An 11,835-nucleotide genomic window follows, 5' to 3' on the forward strand; every position below is an offset into this window, starting at 1 on the left:
GGAAAGTGTGGAAAGTCAGGCACGAATTTTTAAAAAAAGAGGTCCTCGAGTCTAGGAAAATCTGGATTACTGCCAGTACTACGAGCTAGTGAGAGTTGGAATAGAGAGGATAGAGCAGATGAATGCATGGCTAAGGAGTTGGTGCATGGGAGAAGGGTTCACATTTTTGGATCATTGGAATTTCTTCTGGGGTAGATATGACCTGTACAAGAAGGATAGATTGCACCTGAGTATTGGAAGAGTGCTAAAATACTAGCTGGGAAATTTGCAAGAGCTGCTCGGGAGGAATTAAACTAGCAAGGTGGGTGCGTGGGGAGGTACCCAGGGAAATAGTGAGGAAAGAGATCAATCTGAGACTGGTACAGTTGGGAAAGGGAGTGAGTCAAACAGTCAGATCAGGAAGAGACAAAGCAGAGAGCAAGGAAGGACTAACAAATTAAACTGCATTTACTTCATTGCAAGAGGACTAACAGGGAAGGCAGTTGAACTCAGGGCATGATTAGGAAGATGGGATATGATATCATAGCAATTACAGAAACGTGGCTCAGGGATGGGCAGGACTGGCAGCTTAATGTTCCAGGATACAAATGCGACAGGAATGGACCCCACCACCCCTACCAGCATTCCAGAGAGGCCATTTCCTTTGCGACTCCCTCGTCAGGTCCATGCGCCCACAACCAGTCCACACCCCACTCCCGGCCCCTTCACCGCCACCACAGGAAGTGTAAAACATGTGTCCATACCACTCCTCTCACCTCCATCCAAGGGCCCAAAGGATCCTTCCACATCTGACAGAAATTTACCTCGACCTCCACCAGTGTCATCCACTGTATCCATTGCATCCAATGTGGTCTTCTCTCCGTCGGAGAGACAGGACGCCAACTTGTGGATTGTTTCAGAGAACCACTCTGGGACACCCACAAACCCCACCGCCCTGTGGCTGAACACTTCAACTCCCCCTCACATTCCATCAAGATCATTGAGGTCCTGGGCTGTCTCCATCACCAAACCCTTACCACCTGACGCCTGGAGGAAGAACACCTCTTATTCCACCTTGGGACCCTGCAACCACATGGGATCAATGTGGATTCAAAAGTTTCCTCATGTATCCTCCTCCTCCTCCTCCTCTTCCCCCCTCACCTTATCACAGCCCCAAGCCTCCACTCGCCCTCCTGACCTGTCCATCACCTTTCCCATCTATCCGCCCCACCCTCCTTTCCAACCAATCATCTTCATCTGCTTATCGCATTCTCAGCTACCTTCTCCCCAACACCACCCCCCTTCCATTTATCTCTCAGCCCTCCCGGCCCACAAGCCTCATTGATGATGAAGGGTTTATGCCCTAAACGTCAATTCCCATCCTCCTTGGATGCTGCCTGACCTGCTGTGTTTTTCCAGCACCACACTCTCGACTCTGTCCACTGATGTTGTCAGAGATATCGGACCTGCTCCAAACTAATCCACAGTCCAGTTGATGGGACAGGAAACCGCTTCCTTTCTCGAGACAAGTCTCCCGGAGAGAACTTGCTGGCCAACTGATGTACTGAACTTCACAGTGCCCCACTGCTCTCAGTTATCTGGAAGGGGTCCACACATGTGCCTAAGGTGGTGCTCGAGACCTTTAATATCTCTTTGGGATTGATCCCCATTCATTTGAGGCTGTGTAATCATACAGCCTGGAAACAGACCTTTCAGTAAATGATCCCCAACTAAACTAGTCCCACCTGCCTGCTCCTGGCCCTTATTCGATAGTCATAGTCATAGAGATGCACAGGACAGAAACAAACCATTTAATCCAACTCGTCCATGCTGACCAGATATCCTCATATAATCCTACCGAAGGATGCAGGATTAAGAGTTCTCTTTGGCAAGAGACCTTAACAAGCTGTAGTAATGGACTCAAAGTATGCAATCATTTTTCATCTCATATTTTAGGGACATGGTAACTAGATTTAGCCTGTCTACAATAATATATATAAAGAGGAGGGGATCATAACACAGGTAATGGAAAAATGAATAAGGAATGGAAGGGGTGGGGGGGAATGGTAGCTAAAATACAGTGAAATGGGGGGATTTCATTCAAACCTAATTTAGAGGTATGTATGAAAATATAGAGACTGCAGTACTGAACATGACAGTAAAATGTCCCTTTGAGAAAGTAGCATGTGCAAGAAATCAGACAGATATATATAAAATCTCGACAGTGCAGAAAGAGGCCATTTGTCCCATTGAGCCTGCACTGACACACCAAAGACCATCCCACCCAGGATCACCCCATTCTCCTGCATTTAGTATGACTAATCCACATAACCGACACATCACAGAGCAATTTTGCATGGTCAATCCACCTAACCTGCACATCTTTGGACTGTGGAAGGAAACCCATGCAGAGAGGGAGAACATGCAAACTCCACACAGACACTCACCTGAGGCTGGAATTGAACCTGGGTCCCTCGTGCTGTGAGGTAGCAATGCCAAGCACTGTGCCACCTCAATATGATATAAAATTTAAACAAATGCTCTAAGCTGCAAATCTGTCCATGTGAAGAACTTACTGCAAATGATTTGAAGCAAGATCCATATGAATTGTGTTTTGGGAGAGATCCAGAACATGTTTCATTAATGATTGAAAATCTTCGACCTTTGGAATGGTCTGCGAGAGAGAGTGTTGGAGTCAGATTCAATTATGGCATTCAAAAGAAACTGAAAAGGAAAGTAATCCGTGTTCGGTGAAGAGTAGCACTGGATACTGTGGTGATTATAATTAGGTCAGTCAGGTGAGTTCCCTTATTGGGGGTGATCACCTGCTCTGAACATTTCACTTCAATAACCTTTAGGTTCCCAATATCTGTCGGGCGCTTTCTCTGTTCAAGTGTCTACTCGAGTGACTCAGTGTCAAATTTTGTTTATGAATTGTTCCTCTGATATCTCATGAGAGGGGCTATGATATTAACAGTGGTATCGAAATAGTTGTGGGTCACAATGTGCCCAAGTGAGAAAGAATAAACTGACCATTCTTAAATACTCATTTTCAAACCATGGAAATAAAATTTATATTTGGAAAATATACAACTTGTCATGTACTAAGAAGATCAGAAATAGGAATGGGAATAGGTAATTGACTGTTGAGATGCTCTGTCTTTCATCACCATCCATGGCTGATCGTTTATCTGAATTCTCTTTCCTGCACGTTTTGTTTTCCATGTCTTCACCTGATGAAGAGGCTACGCTCCAAGCGCGTGCGATTTCAAATACACGTGTTGGACTATAGTTGTGTGACTTATGACTGAAAAAAATTGAGTATGTTATTACACAGACTGGAGCAGTGGGATTTAAACCTGAGCCTCAGGGCTCTATGGGAGACTACAGCTGCATCACAAAAAAAACCTCTGTAGTAAATAGGTCCTCTTCTGTTGAATGAGAGGAAACACCTTCCTCCTCAACATGAGACATGACCACTGTCCCCCCACAGCCCATTATAGTAAATTGAGCCCATCGCCTGTTGAATGAATGAGTGAGAACACCTTCCTCCTGAACACCTCGAGCCCATTGTAGTAAAGGGGCGGGGACAGTGAAGGGCCTGCGAACCTCTCCACCAATCCCAAAGGATGCGGTCGATGCGGACGAATCGGAGAGCGACATTCCGGGTTGTGGCTTCCTTTTTGACTGCAACGCCGGCCGCCATTGGTCAGGTAGAGTACGGTGCGTTCTGATTGGAGGGGGCGTGGATGACGCGCGTCACAGAAGGAGGAGACGGAATGAAGAAGAAAAACAAAGATGGCGGCGCGAGGCTGCGGTTTTCTCATCGACTCAGCGGGCGGTTTCTGACGGAGGGAGGGGGGCAGACGGCATCGTTTACCTCAGAAAATACCTTTAAAATACATTTCAAAATAAAGACGGAACTTTTCAAACAATTTCCGGGGCCCGGGAAGGGGGAGGTGACGGTTACCGGGTGAACGAGAAAACAAATTAAAAATGTCGGCGGTGGAGGAGAGAGAGCCGGCGCCCGCGGCTTCTTCGGCGGCGGCCGGAGCCCAGGAGCTCAACAACCCCCCGGAGCTGGAGGAAGGTCCGAGCTCCAAGAAGCGGGGGGTCCGGCTGGAGGCTGGATTTGCTCAAGGCTTGTATCTATTAACTTATTTAAATGGTACCTACTGTATGGGGCTATGGTTTACATTAAAACCGGAGGATCATGTCAGAGTGTTTGTTTATATTGAGCAGTTGTAGTTGGTCAAATACACTCCCTGGAGGAGCACCTTCTATGATGCTGCATTTCTTGCCTTCTGCCCTTCCCCCATTTGTTATCTCACATCTCGATTTTACATTTTATTTGGTCAAATTTAATTTCATATTAATGATACTTGGTATTCACGGTGTTATTAATTTGTCTGTTGGATTATTGTAAGAAAAAAATAATGGTGTCATGTCATTTCTGATGTCAGAGTTTGACATCGAATGTGCAGATGTGAATATCAGTAAGTTGTGAAAATAAATCAAGAACTTGTGGTTCTAACAAAAAAGCAGTTCACTGATTGTGAGAAACAAAGCTCACACACCTCAATAATTGCAGTCCGAGACAAAATCTGAATCAGCAGCGTCCTTTATTTTACACTTGCAAGTGGGTGAGATGTCCAGTGCCTATAAGGCAGAGGACATACACACACCAAGTTCAATTCATACATAATATTTATATGATTTGATGTCTTTTGCTTTACATCGCTCCTCCCCTGCTTACATCATCCACTTCCCTAAGACCGGCCCCCATTACCCCTGTTTATCTCTTGCCTTATCCGGCCTTGTCTGTGACAAAATGCTTATTCCTGGCCTCACAAGGCTGTTTGACCTCATCCTGCTGTAGGTCATTGTTGGGCATATTCTTTCTTCATCATTATCTCCCCACTTCATCTGTGCCTTTCCCGAGGCTGTTCTGATCCCTATGACCCTTTTAATTGGGGTTTGTTCCTGTGTTTTTGTAAAAGTGGGAAGCAGATGTTTATACCTACTTTTTGTACAGGCATATCTAGCTTAACTTCATCCCCTCACAACATCTTATCTATTTGCCCGTAATGTCTACCTTCTGACATACAGTTTTAGCTAATACAAAAACAATTATATATTTCCTCCACATCGTTTCCATTCTTGTTGACTCAGCTCGTGGCTAAAACAATTACACACTGCTGTGAGTTCATTTTACTTTGTAAAATGAAATTGCAGAAATGCAGAAGTAACATTAATTTACCTATATCCCATAGTTTGTTTATATTTAACAGTTGTAGTTGGTAAAATACACTCCCTGGAGGAGCACCTTCTATGATGCTGCATTTCTTGCATTCTGCCCTTCCCCCATTTGTTATCTCACATCTTGATTTTACATTTTATTTGGTCAAATTTAATTTCATATTAATGATACTTGGTATTCACTGTGTTATTAATTTGTTTGTTGGATTATTGTAAGAAAAAAAAATGGTGTCATGTCATTTCTGATGTCAGAGTTTGACATTAAATGTGCAGATGTGAATATCAGTAAGTTGTGAAAATAAATCAAGAACTTGTGGTTCTAACAAAAAAGCAGTTCACTGATATTAATGGCATTGTCTCATTTGAGGATGATGACTTGAGTCTGACGAACAAACCGTTTCATGTAGTCACCCAATTTAATTAAAATTTTCTTTAACTTAATTAAAGAAAATAACTCTGGCAGGCTAAGATTTGTACAATTTATTTATAAGATTTATTTATATGTCCATTGCTCTCGATGTGGTCTCTGCCACATTGGGGAGACTGGGCGCCAACTTGCAGAACATTTCAAAAACAGCTCTGGGACGCAAAAACTAAACAACCCCACCGCCTTGTGGCTGAACGCTTTAACTCCCCCTCACAATCCGTCAAGTACATGCAAGTACTCTGCTGCCTCCCCCTCCAAGCTCTGGCTACCTGACGCTTGTAGGAAGAACACCTCGTCTTCTGCCTTGGGACGCACTAACTACATAGGATCAATGTAGATTTCACCAGTATTTTTATTTCCCCTCCCATCCACCCCCACACCACACACCTTGTCCCAGATTCAGAGTTGAAAAATCTGGAAAAATGCCGAGAGGCCATACCTCTAGGAATTCCCTGGCTGTTCTCTGGCATGGCACTCATCCACAGATTCTATCAACAAACACATTGACCTGGACACAATATACCGGCCACTGCAGTGGACAGTTGGAACTGACAACTGGAAGCGGCAGAGACAAACCACTACAAATGCCGGAGGAAAGATCACAGAAGCACTTCACAGGAGGCTCCCAAGCACTGAGGATATCACCTAGACATGGGATGAAACGTCTCCAACACAAATTCCCAGCTCGGCGAACAGAACCACAACAACGAGCACCCGAGAAGGCATGGTCCTTCTCTGACTTACCATCCCTTTGAATATGAGGGGAAATACACCCCTTTAATTGTAACATTCAGGAAAGATGCCTTACTTCAACAAAAATGTGCTGTGCTCAAATATGTTTGGACAGAGAAAGGGAGTCGCAGTCTGGGGTGAAGCTCAATCTTCATTCAGAGAGAGACAGGAGCAGCAGTAGCTTCAGAAGTTCATTGTCCAACTTGTGCATTCAGACAATGGGGGGCTCTTCTGGGCAAAATCTGGGAGTGAAGCAATGTCTCCCCCTTTCCATTCCTTCTCCTGGAAGGGAGAGAGAATGGGGGAAGCACTGTTCACTTGCAGCAACGGGAGGCAGAGAGTATGAATCCAAGCAGGGAGCGCACACTGCAAATTTGAGGGAATGTTTATGGCTCTAAAAGCCTGATTTGCAGTTGTTTCTGAGCTCATAATATTGTACTGCAGAATATTGTATATCTTCAGTAAGAACGTCAATACCGCATGATAGATGTCAATTCAGCAACTTGAGTGACCTCTTCATGGAGTATGCAATCCACCACATTACCCTGCTGTATACATTTACATATACATCAGCACAAAGATCTTGGGTATTAAGAGAGGAAAGAATGTTCCACAGAAACTAGAATTGTGTGTTTTGATTTTCTATTGTGGACTGACAGCGATGACCTTTGCAATCTCTTTCGACAGGAATATTACAAGAGAAGAATTTGGAGGCAGAAATCTCAGACCAAACATCACATCGAAGTCTGACAGTCGATTGATTCACCAGGACTTGGATATTGATGGCCTTGAAAACAAAGGGGAGAAGGTCTGCCTGCTTTGTTAGGTTTTAAACGTCAGTGTGACTGGAAACTCAGAGTCTCACATACCCACACACCAGAGTAGTGACTGGAACATGCTTTACAGACTGAATGAGAGTCCTCCAATTTTCAGCGGGTTCACCAGTAACACCACACACATGCTGTAAGAGTGAGCGAGTTTCAACTGATTTGTTGAACCTGGAGAAATATGAGGACACCTGCACCATGGAGAAATCATGAAAATGTAGGAACGGTTTCCCTTCCTCGCCTGCCCGATATTCATCAGCATTTATACACCGGGCAGCGGCCATTCACCTGCATTCAGCACGGGAAAGGCTCCACTCAGTCGCATCACCTCTTGGTCCACACCGGGGAGAAACTGCTCATCTGCCCTGTATGCTGAAGCAGATGAAGGACATTTTTTATCCTGGATGGAGCATACTGCAGGTATACCTGAAATAGATACATTTGTCTCTGTCCCATTGAGTCTCCAGCACAGAACCAGGCCAAGCTGCTCAATTGGTCTCTGTGTTTATTCTCCACCTGAGCCTCCATCCACCCCTCTTCATTGCCCCCCATCTCCCCTCCATCAGCATAAAGGTATCCCTCACTTTTCCAAAGTTCGCTTTCCACTACTTCACTTTTACAAAAGACCTACATTAATACCTGCTCCCACAAAGCGAAAGAAATCTGAAGAGGATTGTCGTTTTTACAAAGAAAGGCATAATACAAATTAACTCATGGTAATTGCTTCTTCGATTTAGGCCATTTCGGCTTATGAAAGGAACACTCTACTTTCAAATAGTGGGGGAAAGCTGTATCAATACAATACAGCACAGTCTCAGGCCCGTCTCACTTGGTTTAGGCACACACACACCCTCAAGCCTGTGATAATTCTTAATCCTTACTTAGACCTGCTGTTTATTGCCCATGTGTGATTTCTGTTCCTCTGTTCACCTCCCGTTCATGTGTCTATCAAGATACATCTTAAACATTGTTAATGTGCCTGCTTCCACTACCTGCACTGGCAGTGCGTTCCAGGAACCCCCACCACCCTTCTGTGTGATTCCCCACCCCCACCACCTCTTCCCCCAAACAGTCCCCTGCTCACTTTGAACCTGTGCCCTCTTTTAGTTGACCTTTCCACTTTGGAGAGGAAAAAAAACGCCTCTGACTATCACAGAATCCCTCCAGCGTGGAAACAGACCATTCATCCCAACAAGTCAACACCGGCCCTCTAAAGATTAACGCATGGAGACCCGTTCCCTTACCCCTATTATCTACATTTACTCCTGACTAATGCACCGAACTTACACATCCCTGAACACTGGGGCAATTTACACACAGACAATCCAACTTAACCTGCCTCTCCCTGGACACTATGGGTAATTTAGCATCGCTAATCCACCCTAACTGATACATGTTTGGATTGTAGGAGGAAGCCGGAGCAGCCAGAGGAAGCCTACGCAGACACGGGAGGTGGGGTGCAGGGATAATGTGCCAACTCCACACAGCTAGTTGCCTGACACTAAAATGGAACGCAGGTCCCTGGCACTATGAGGTGCCAGTGCGAACCACTGAGCTACCCTGCCACCCCTGTCCAGCCAATCTGTGTCTCTCATCATTTTGTCGAGGTCTCTTTTCAGCCTCTGTTTTTCCAAAGAAAACAATCCAGGTTTATGCCTCCTCTGCTCGTAACGAGAGCCCTCCAGACTAGGCAATGTCCTGGTGAACCTTGTCTGTATCCTCAGCCAGAGCACCCACACCCTTCCAGTAGCACAGTGACCAGAACTGCACACAATATTCCGAATGTAGCCAGAATAAACAGCTGTAATGTAACTCTTACACTCAAGGAAACGTGCTGTGTACATTCTTGACCACCGTGCCCACCTGCATTACCACTTCCACTGATCTATATGCCCAGACCCCTCTATGCCAGTGCTCCTATGTGTTCTGCCATTTATCATACAATTCTTATATTTCCTTCATCTCTATCGAGCTTCACCTTAACTGTCTTTCTCTCTTCATCTCTTTTCCCCCCTCCTCACATCAGCATACCATAAGACCATCGGAGCAGAAATTAGGCCATTCAGCCCATTGAGTCTACTTCGCCATTCAATCACGGCTCATACGTTTCTCAACCCCATTCTCCCCGTAATCCTTGATCCCCTTGATACTCAAGAGCCTAGCTATCTCAGTCTTAAATATACTCAGTAACTTGGCCTCCGCAGCTTTCTGTGGCAGTGTATTCCATAGATTCACCATACTCTGGCTGAAGAAGTTTCTCTCCCCTCTGTTCTCAAGGGTCTTCCCTTGACAGGAAAGCTGTGCCCTCAGGTTCTAGTTTGTCCTACCAATGGAAACATAGATTAGATTACTTACAGTGTGGAAACAGGCCCTTCGGGCTAACAAGTCCACACCGCCCCGCCGAAGCGTAACCCACCCTTACCCCTACATCTACATCTACATCTACATCTACCCCTTACCTAACACTATGGGCAATTTAGCATGGCCAATCTTTGGACTGTGGGAGGAAACCGGAGCACCCGGAGGAAACCCACGCAGACCCGGGGAGAACGTGCAAACTCCACACAGTCACTCGCCTGAAGCGAGAATTGAACCCGGGTCTCAGGCGCTGTGAGGCAGCAGTGCTAACCACTGTGCCACATCTTCCCAACATTCACACCGTTCATTATTCTGTAGGTTTCAATTAGATCCCACCCCAGCCCCCATCCTTCTGAACTCCATGAAGTATAAACCTAGAGTCCTCTAATGTTCTTATGTTAAATTTTTCATTCCTGGACCATTCTTTTGAACCACCTCTGAACACGTTCCAGGGCCAGTACATCCTTCCTGAGATATGGGGCCCAAATCTACATACAGTACTCCAATTGTGGCCTGACCGGAGACTTACAGAGCCTCAGAAGTACATCCCTGCTTTTATATTCAAGTCTGATCAAAATAAATGCCTTCATTGCATTTGCCTTCCTAACCACTGACTCAACCTGCAAGTTTACCTTGAGAGAATCCTGGAATAGAACTCCATAGTCTCTTTGCACATCAGATTTCTGAATTTTCTCCCCATAATCCTTCTGTTCCAGAGTAGCAGCAGAGATTTCCAGACACCTCGATTGTTTTCAGGGATACCAAGGGATCTTGGGAATTGCCACTATCGCAAGAGGAGGCAGAGGGGAATGTGGTGTGGTCCTTTAAACTGCAGAACTTTCCAAACTCCCTGAGTCAGCAGGAACTCTTTCTGGACCAAGAAACAAAAGGGCCACTGAGAAACTGCTACATCAGAAGACCTCAGAGGCAGAAATTAGGCCATTCAGCCCATTGAATGGTGGAGCTGACTTAAGCATTCTTAAGTATCAACGGTTACGGGGAGAATTGGGTTGAGGAACGTATCCGCAATGATTGAATAGTGGAGCAGACTGAATAGCCTAATTTCTGCTCGTTAACCATCCCTGGGAAGAAGGACGCAAAACAACAAACTGTTTCCTGGGACAGATGAGCGAAGTGTTTAATAACCTCATGACAAAAGGACAATTAAGTTTGTCTGTGGAAGGAAGGCCCTGACATAAAAGGGTTTTTTGCAGGAAAGGCTGTATCAAACAAAACACTAAACCTCGAGGATAAGAAGGTAAGCTACAGACCAGAGATCTCCAGAGGTGTGGGGAGGTGGTGTTAGAATCGAAAGAAACATCACATCACAGATTTGAAAGTGAGGAATCTCCACCAGAATTCAACCTCAGAATGATGTAGCAGCAGTACTTGGAAGAAGAATGCTGCATTAAATCCCTGGACACTTCCAGAGACATAAACTGTTGGTGGAAACTCAGTTAAATTCAGCCATCAATTGGGAGATAGCCAAGTTGTGAGTGAGGTTGAACTTGGTTACTTGAGGAGTTTTATTTTTGTTGTTACATACAAAAAAGTGTAAATCATTGTTTCAGCAGTTAATTGTGTGCAGTTTCTGAGTTAAGAGCCAAATTAAGGCGATTCACCCACAACCACAGTGAGAGGCTGCGATTCATGTTGACTCCATTGCATTCAGCAGTACATCACGTCAATACTCTTATAAAGCGAAGGCTGACAGCACCACCTTTCTCAACAGAAACACCCAGAGGAGCGTGTCGCCCAATAATCTGTAAAATTAGCATGAAAAGTGGTGTGACCTGCTCTAGTGATAAGAATAAATCCCCAACACTTTAAAATCAACAATCAGCTATTTATTTATCCAACTATCACGGTGAACAAATGAACAAAACTATTAACAAACTGGATACAGGCCAGGAGCAGATGGGTGGCACTAGTTTAGTTGGGGATCATGGACTGGTTGGTCTGAAGGGTCTGTTTCCAGGCTGCATGACTCCATAGCACGGAATGAATGGGGATCCATCCCAAAGATGATAAAGGTTTCAAGCACCACCTTAGGCAAATGTGTGGACTCCCTCCAGATAACTGAGGGCAGTGGGGTACTGTGAGGGTCAGTAGATCAGTCAGCCAGCCAGTTCTCTCCAGGAGACTTGTCTCAAGAAAGGAAGTGGTTTCCTGTCCCATCAGCCAGATTATCCAGTTTGGATAATATTTGGTCCTCTTTCTCCAACAAAATATGTAGTCAGGGCAGTGTCTATA

General features: G+C 45.1%; 1 long non-coding RNA gene across 1 annotated transcript; it reads left to right on the top strand.

Annotated features, from left to right (window-relative positions):
* Positions 1–3,701: 3,701 nt before the first annotated feature.
* LOC140460712 (uncharacterized) lies at positions 3,702–11,421 on the top strand. The gene is made up of 2 exons (XR_011954305.1): positions 3,702–4,120; positions 7,085–11,421. It is a non-coding gene; the product is annotated as an uncharacterized lncRNA (long non-coding RNA).
* The last annotated feature ends 414 nt before the right edge of the window (positions 11,422–11,835 follow it).

The sequence above is a fragment of the Chiloscyllium punctatum genome, chromosome 36, assembly GCF_047496795.1.
Source record: "Chiloscyllium punctatum isolate Juve2018m chromosome 36, sChiPun1.3, whole genome shotgun sequence".
Taxonomy (NCBI): domain Eukaryota; kingdom Metazoa; phylum Chordata; class Chondrichthyes; order Orectolobiformes; family Hemiscylliidae; genus Chiloscyllium; species Chiloscyllium punctatum.